We start from the raw sequence: 9,286 nt of genomic DNA, 5'->3' as shown, positions 1-9,286 counted from the left end.
TCTCTTGCAATGCATAACTTCTTTTCCGCGATGCATGAATCTTCTCTTACAATGCATTAATCTCTTTCCCGTGACGCATAACGTTTTCTCTTGCTATGCATGGTTTCTTCTTCTTGCTATGCATAAGTCTTTTTTCTCGCGATGCATGAATCTTCTCTTCCGCGATGCATGACTTCTTTCTCTTGCAATGCATAACTTCTTTTCCGCGATGCATGAATCTTCTCTTCCGCGATGCATGACTTCTTTCTCTTGCAATGCATGAATCTTCTTCCTGCAATGCATGACATTTTTTTTTACAATGCATTAATCTCTTTCCCGTGACGCATGACGTTTTCTCTTGCTATGCATGGTTTCTTCTTCTTGCTATGCATAAGTCTTTTTTCTCGCGATGCATGAATCTTTTTCCCCGCGATGCATGAATCTTCTCTTCCGCGATGCATGACTTCTTTCTCTTACTATGCATGACTTCTTTCTCTTGCAATGCATGAATTTTCTTCCTGCAATGCATGACATTTTTTCCGCAATGCATGAATCTTCTCTCGCAATGTATGAATATTTTCTTGCAATGAATGACTTTCTTTCCCGCGATGCATGATTTCTTTTGATGATGCCTCCTTGATACCAAATGAAGATAATGCTTCACCGAGCAACATATGTGATCTTCTGGGTATCCTTTGGATGGCGATATCGTCTCAATCGACAATATAAATAAGATGACCCTCGGAGTAGTGGTATCATCTCATTTGACAATACGATATAAATGACTCTCCTGGTAGTGATATCGTCTCACTCGACAATACAATATAAATAGCCTTCAGGGTAAGAATATTATCATATCTGATAATATAATGCAGATAAAAGTTTTTCCAGGTATCTCTAGTTGCTGGGAAAATAATAATAATACTGATCCCTTTGCGGCTTTCGTTCGTTCCATCTCTGAACATAGTTGTGCGTTCATTATGGACTTCGCCTTGTTGGAAATTGAATGAAATGATGTTATTCATATTCCAAAATCTTTGATATATGCAGCATAATATATTTCCTGCACCCACAGAAAAATTGTCAATTTTGGGAGCTCTTCGCCCTTTGACTTCTCCATATTCATTGAATGGAGGAATATGTTGATCCTGAGGCAAACAGATAGACCTGTATCCACAGAAAAATTGTTAGTTTAAGAAATGAACTGATCTGTGTCGATCTCTTCAGTTGTCGGCTCCTTATCTTGCTATCTCCGGTTGATTTCTCCGATCCCCCGCTTCTTGATAGATAAGACAAAACACATTTTTTTTTTTTATGCAAACATAATTGAGCATGAAGGAAAAGTTTTTAAGGAAAATAGATTTTCAAAGTAATGTTTGGAAAATGTCACTGCCAAGTGTCATGTCACGTCAAGTTTAGCGAACGTCATTCGGAGTTGGTGTTTTGAGATCTGTCTGATCACTTGTTGGGAAGTATTCAAAGTTATTCCAAACTGCCGATGAACCTTATTGAAATTTTTGAGGTCATCCTCGAAAATTTCTATCCCAGTTAACTGTCTCGGCGTATCTTTAACCGTTGGTGATCAAATCACAGAATTTTTGAGATCTTCTCGAAAATTCTGTCCCAGTTGCAAATCTCAAAGTAACTTTAGTCTCAGCTTTGTTGGACAGATCTTCTTCTCGAGAATTTTTGAGTCCCTCTCAAAAATTCTGTCCCTGTTTCTATTGCAAAGAAAATAGAAATCTGGGCCCCGTGCTGGCACGGGGTCCTATATCTAGTATTGATATAATTGTGTTCACATTAAAATATTATCCGGATTTGGGACCATTGAATAGTAAACCATAAGAAGATTATAGTATAATTAACCCTAACTATAAATTAAAAGTAGATTATTTCTGATATAAAACAATTTGAAAAAATTACTTGGATGGGTACCTTTTAATAAATAATTATTGATTTTAGAAATACTTTTTATTTATTACCATTTATAGCAATGCTATGTTAAATCTGCAATATATATTAAAAATGAATTATGTATGCAATATATATGTATTATAACTGTTTCTTTATAGTATATATTTATATTATACTTGATTTGTAAGAAATTGACACATTGTATTATAAATGTATTAAAATGCTTGATAAATGTATAATCAATCAATAGAATAATAAATTGTTTTTTTTATAATATATATTAGAATTATATTATAAATGTATTAAAAGTGATCAAGTGAAAAAAAATGTTATTACTATAAATGATAAAAAAAAATTTAATATAGTACATTTATGTAAGTTTCTCCAAACAATTTCCCATTAATATAGCAATATAAACAAGTTCGCCAATCTCAAACAAATAAAGGGTAATTTTGGACAATTTTGTAAATCATATAGGCAATAATCAAAATGTGGCCTTTCCCCCCTTTTTGTTTTATTTTGTAATAATCACATTAGTTGAGTTGACAATTAATAAAAATAAATACGTGTCAATTTTTGTACGAAGATGACATAATTAATCCCAATTATAAATGAAATTTAAAAGTAGATTATTTCGCAAATCCCAAAATGCAATTTTAGACCTTTTCCAAAGAAAAAAAAAGGTGTGTTGCATGTTACTACATCAAAAATATCTTTAGCGTAATTAATTAACGATAATTATTTAATTATTTTTAAATATATATATTTATAGTGATAATTAACACTCTTTTTATACATACATTCCTAAAGTCTATCACGATAGTGAATTCAATGGCAATTAACTAAAGCAGATAAAAGTTTTAACATTCTTTATTTATATATTTATTACCGCTAAAAAATATTTTTGTCGCTGTCTCAAAACTTAGAAGTTGAGGAAAAGATGGAGGATTTTTTTTTTAGACATGCAAGCCATTACTGTGCATGGTTACTAATCAATCAATTAGAGATATGCCTACAACCAAAAGTCAAACTAATATTAATTTATTTAAGAGGTTATTAAACTTAAAAATTACGAATACTACGATATACATTTCAAATTATATTATCAACTTTTTTAAAATCTCAAATTTTATGGACTTCAGCAAAATTCACTTTGCTTCATCTTTAATATAGGTTTCATGTTATGTTTATCGAACACAAAGACTCCACTTGATGGAGGTTGGTTGGGATCTCTCTCCGCATCGCCTCGGGAATTGGGTGCAATTTTAATCAAATTATAATATGAATATCAGATATCGAATAAAAAATATATTTTATTAGGAGGTAGCATTTGGCAAAACTAACTCATGATTATGTTAGAAAATTCATATAGCAAGGTCCAAGATAAAATAAATAAATTATAAAAATTGAATTGTTAATCCGTGAAGCATAAAAATGAAGGTTGAGTCATACTGCGCTAATTAATACTCCCTCTGTCACATTTTATATGAGGTAGTTTGACTCGGCACTGAGTTTAAGAAAGAAAGGAAGACTTTTAAAACTTGTGGTCCAAAATGAATGATAGAAATTTGTGTGGCTGTAAATAATTTCATTAAGGGTAAAATAGACATTTCATAGTTAAATTGTTACTTAATATGGAAATGTGTCATTCTTTTTGGGACTGACTAAAAAGAAAAGTGAGTCATATAAAATGGGACCGAGGGAGTATTAACTTTTTGTAATTGTTGATTTTACCGTAAACATTATATAGTACTATTAAAGGATAAAATTCACAAATAATCACCTTTCAACCTATAAAATTGAAAACTGATCATTGTGTTGGAATTTCAAATCCCATTGTGAAATTCTAGGATATTATCATAGAATTTTACCTATGAATTTTAAAATTAAAATCATTGACAATGATTATTTTTAATTTACAGAGATGAAAGTGACTAGTGGTTAGACATACTGCAAAAAAAAAGAAATGTTTACAATGAGATTCGAACCCTGGACGTGAGGGTCAACTTTAAAAGAATCTATCACTATGCAACAACCTATTTCTTGTTTATGAGGAGGTTCAAAATTAATATATGTACATAAATACAGAAAAATTACTTTAATGTATTTTTTTTACCGAAGGGGTTTATGTGGGTCCCCCCTGCATCACCTTGTTCAGCTCCCCGAAGGCATTGCTTCTCCATTAATGCCCTGCATTGAGAGATAAATTAGTGTAAGGGTGTTTATCATGTTTCAGCAATTTAACCATTTTCGAGGAGTTAATATTGATATCTAGGGGATGAAGTTTATATTCCACGGCCATGAGAAGTCCATGTCTTAGGGCTCTTAGTTCGGCCAGAATAGGGTACATAAGCCAGAGTATCACTCGTAGAAGTTCGAACTGATCAATAATAATAACATGGAGTTTCAACTTATGCAACTAACACTTTTGGATATTTATCGAAACTCTAGCGCATTATGTTGGAGTTTCACTTATAGTAGTTGAAAGTCATGTATATAGTTCAAAAAATGGAAATAGATGATGAAGTGGGATTGGTCCCTTTACAAGTTGGAGCGTATTTGATCTAAATAATAATTCGGCATGGAAAAGTAGTTAAATTTTGATTAATTTTTCATCGACGATGTCACTGATGTTGTATATTACTTAAGTTCATTTTCAAATAGCAATTGGGCTAATATATTTAGTTGAATTTATACCAAATGAACTCATCCATGGGCTTCAAGACCAAGAGCCCATTAAACTTTCTTAGAGAAGCAAGAGGGCTCTGATATGAAAATCAAATACTTCAAGAATTCCATATATTGAAGTAGACTTTTTTGTTTATTTCTACTCGGTGTTCGATACTCATATTAGATCCCGATTAAATTTGAATTCACGTCGACTCTGTATCTAAGGGGACTCAAACCCGAGACCTCTGATTAAGGATGAAGAAGTACTTACCACTCCACCACAACCCATGTTGATTTGCAGTGATAACTTAGGCCCACTAATTTACAATAAGCTCTAATGACATTCACATATTTGGTCTCGTCACAATCTTCAGATAGGACAATGGATTTTGGACAAGTACAAGAAAACTATGCTTCATTCTTATAACAGTGGTGGTCGGACCAATTATTCGCATACCTCTATCATTTGATTAGAACGGTTAAAGGGTAATGTATGTTGACACCTAATTTTGACCCTCCTCGATAGAAATTAATTTTTGAGCTTCTCTAGTTTAAAAAAAAAACGATTTAGAAGAATTAATTTTATAAAAAAATAAAATAGTTTGCGAGTTATCTTAAATAATTTGTCATTTTTATAATTTTTAAATAATATATATACATGTTTTATATAATTATGTATGTAATTAGTACATTTTAAGAATATTCAAAAATTGTCTCAAAAAGATTTTAGTTTTACTTAAATATTTGGTTAATTAGTTTAGATATATAATAGTTTATATTTTTGAAATAATTAGTTTATAATTAAGTCGATTATTTATTTCGTTAAGATTGATAAGCTCATAAATTAATTATATTAATTCATCTTATTTTAATTACTAGCCGAACTTGTCCCAATTAACTAAGTTTGGCCATATTTGTAGCTTAAATTGGCTAATTTTGCAACTCATTTGGCCAATTTCTCAAATTCCAATCCAACCAATTTCTTCAACTCCTCTTAGTCCAATTTTGGGCCTAATTTCTAGCCCAATTCATTACATCCAGTAGCCAACCCAATTCTTATAACAATTCTCAACAGCCCACTTTCAAATCCAATACCCACTTCTTTTGTAATAAGCACCCCAACATACAATTCCAAATAACAACAGTAAATACAACGTACAGCATGACCAAAATGACCCCGTACTGTTCTTCTTCTCCTCCAGCGACAAGAAATCCAGAACTGGTACAGCAGAGAAAGAGGCACGCGTTTTTTCCCCTTTCCTCTTTCGGAATGGGGCGAAAATTACAAGAAAAGGTGTCTCTCCTTAATTGTGAAAGAATTTTGAAATTTGAATTGGGAATGAGCCCTTTCTTATTCGGATTTTTCATCCCTTTCCCCCCATTTTTTCGAAATTTACTTTTTCCTTTCTATATATTTGCTCTTATTCACTGTGATTGGGAGAGGGCGGATTTTTGAAAAAGGATTTTTTTCGAGTTGGAAAATTAGGAGTCAAGAAAAAGGTTGGAATTTCTTTGAACAAATTTTACACTTAAAAGTTTTAGACGGTTCTCCTTTTTCTTTTTTTTTTATTCGAAGAAGCAAAAAGTTTTCTTTTTCGAAGCCAGCTCAAAGCTTTCGGTCGGTTGTTCGAGTTTTGAATCTGTGTGGCGGAAGAGTCGCAGCCCGTCTGCCCGTTTTCGTCTCCGTTCGCTGCTCTTCGGAAGGTAATACTTATTTTCGATTCAAGTATTGTTTTGTTCTTAATGGGATTCTGTTAAATTTTTGGCTATGCGAAGTTGAGTATATGTTATTACTTGGGGTCGTATTTGACTTGTTGTTGGCCTGCAAATCAATGATGAATCTTGTTTGCTAGTCCATGTTATTGTTGTTTGTTTCCGTTTTCGTTGAAAGTTTGATGTTTTCCCCCTCCCGAGTTCATATTCTCATTGTTGGAATTTTCTTATTTCCCTGTTATTTCGAGTCATGAATTAAGAAAGCATTTGCGTTCCTTGGCCATGGCAGACAGAAAGATTTGTTAGTTTGCTAGTGTAAGCCTCTGTATAGAGCTTTCAAAAATGGGCATTTAGGTAGTTTGCTTCCCCCCCCTCCCTCCAATTTTGGCTCTCTTATATTACAGCCTGATTAAGCCTCGTTTGAATTTATTTTCTCAGTTATTTGCGCTAGCAGTGATACCTAAGGCTGAATTTCTTTTCTTTAGTTCTTGAGATGATAATCTAGTCTTAATATATGATTCCATTGATGGCTTTGATCATTAAATAAGATTTCCAGGAATGTAGCATTGTCCGATTCATTTGTTTTTGTGATAGCAAGAGTCTTATTTTCGTTTTTTTTCTTGAAATAGGATGAAGGAATTAGTTGGGTATAACCTCTCAATTGTTATAAGTTGTTAAATGTTTGCAAAGCTAGTGTTAAGATTAGCAAAGTGAGCATGATTCATGTAATATTTACATGTGTCATTATGTTAAAGTATTATTGGGATTATATAGCTATATGTTTAAATTGATGGTATTTTTGTTGAGAAGAGTTCCGCATTACACTAATATATTCCTTATCTTCCTGTGTTGTATGTAAATCTGCCGGAACTTCCGTGAACTCTGCCTCTTCTCCTGCATTACCCTAAGGGGGCCATAAAGGCCCAACATCCATATTTCTCGAGTCAGTCCCTATGGTAAATTGCGAAAACTGGCGTACAGGTGGAGGACGATGAATATGGACTGAAATGTGATTTGTTGTTTTTAGATTCCGAAAGTTGAAAAAAAAAATAATAGGCCCCAGGCCTTGAACAATTTCTAGCAGGTCCAAGTGGCAGCGAAGATGGGTCTAAAAAGCCCAAAAGAATGGCCCAGCAGCAAAATTGTAATTAAATAAACCCAAATTCATGTTTTGGGTCATTTAGTATTAGGATAGGTTTACGAATTTGGGCCAAAGGTCCAATTGATATTTCTTTCCTTCGCTCTTTACCTATTACATTATGTGACTAACTTTATTTATTTTATAGTTTAACTTAATTAAATTCCCATAGATAGCTATTTCGCTTTTATATTCAAAAAGTATAAATATTTATTTTATACATATTTTATTTACCTAGCTTCCGTTTTAATTTTGGTATTGTCAACACTTAAGTTATTCCCCTTTTAAAAATTCCCCTTAAGATAAAAAAAAATAAAAAAAATGATAAAAATAATAATAGCAATAAATAAATAAGTTAAAATAAATGAGTTCTTTTACTTGGTTAAAATTTCAAAAATTAGTTAAAATAAATGAGTTCCTTTACTTCGTTAAAATTTTAAAATTAGTCAAAGTCGGTATGAGTTCTTTTACTTAGTTAAAATTTCAAAATTAGTCAAAATCATTTTGGTCAAATCGTCGGTCAATCACGAGTTAGCGGGCATTCCGAGGGCCTAACACCTGCTCGGAATGTACATTTGAACTCGAACCCTTTTTCAATTGATTTTATCTGTTTAAGTCTTTTGAAAAAATCTTGTATTTTTCTTGATTTTTTACTAAAAATTAAGTGGCGACTCTGTCCTTTTGGAAATTCGATTTCTCTTAAACTATAAGTTTAATCGATTTTTCAAAACTTAGTCATTTTCCTTGTATATATATTTTCGAGTAAACAATGTAAATAAAGTTATTATTTTGATCCTCAAATATTAAAGATCTCAAAAATACTAAGTATGAATATATATAATTATTGATAAAAGATTTTAAATTTTTAATCCTTTTAATTTGGCTAGGCAGTACATATATGTGAATAAATAACGTTGATTTTTTTTTAATCTCGTTAAATTAAATATATTAACTTTCATTTTCAATTCTAATTTTTCCTCCACTGTGTAGGCTCATTTCTTTTCCATTCTTCTAATGATTCACTTTATAATTTCATTGAATTAGACCAAAACGTCAGGAGCTTCTTTTATGTCTCATTGCTGCATAGATTTTACTTACGATCAAAATGGCGGATTCAAAATTTTTTAGTTATGGGTTCTCAACTATTTCTAATTTGAAGTTGGTGCTCAATTTACATATTCATACAAATTACTAGATTTCCTTTATAAATAATATTGTTAGCTCCAAAATGTAATGGGTGCTCAATCACCCATAAACATGAATGTGCATCTGCCACTGATTACGATAATATTTTAAGGATTTTAAAATATATTTAAATTTTAAGCCACTAATTCTATTGAGCATGAGATCTCTCACTAATATAGATATCAAAATACTTCTAAGTTCTAACAGATAATAAAAAAACACATTTTGTCGTCTTTATTAAAATTTAAGTTATAATATTTCGTGATAACATTCCAAGAAAACCATGTCATTGGGCTAGCCATGATATAAAATGAGAAGATATATACATGCATGAATTTCAACAATTATTGTCTAGCATAATAAATAAATGTGTCTTTTAACTTGTCATCAGTTGATATTTAATTATGTGACTATATCCTCCAATCTTGGGTGTACACAAGTAGTCACCTAAGTAATCATAAAATTGAACAAGTAGACACATACGTCCTACGTGAAAAATCTCGATACATGTATCTATTTATTCAACTTTATGATAATTTAAGGAAAAAAGAACATTCTCCAAAAAGGAAAACTATTTACAAGTGTGTACCCCTTACGTTTCATACCCCCTGTTTTTAACTACTAGTTCACGTTTACTACTTGATACCATCAAAGTAATATATATATATATATATATATATATATATA

This window comes from Solanum tuberosum, unplaced genomic scaffold, assembly GCF_000226075.1.
Source record: "Solanum tuberosum cultivar DM 1-3 516 R44 unplaced genomic scaffold, SolTub_3.0 scf00204, whole genome shotgun sequence".
NCBI classification, from domain to species: Eukaryota; Viridiplantae; Streptophyta; class Magnoliopsida; order Solanales; family Solanaceae; genus Solanum; species Solanum tuberosum.
The sequence above is the reverse complement of the archived record's forward strand: the minus strand, read 5'-3'. Positions refer to the sequence as shown.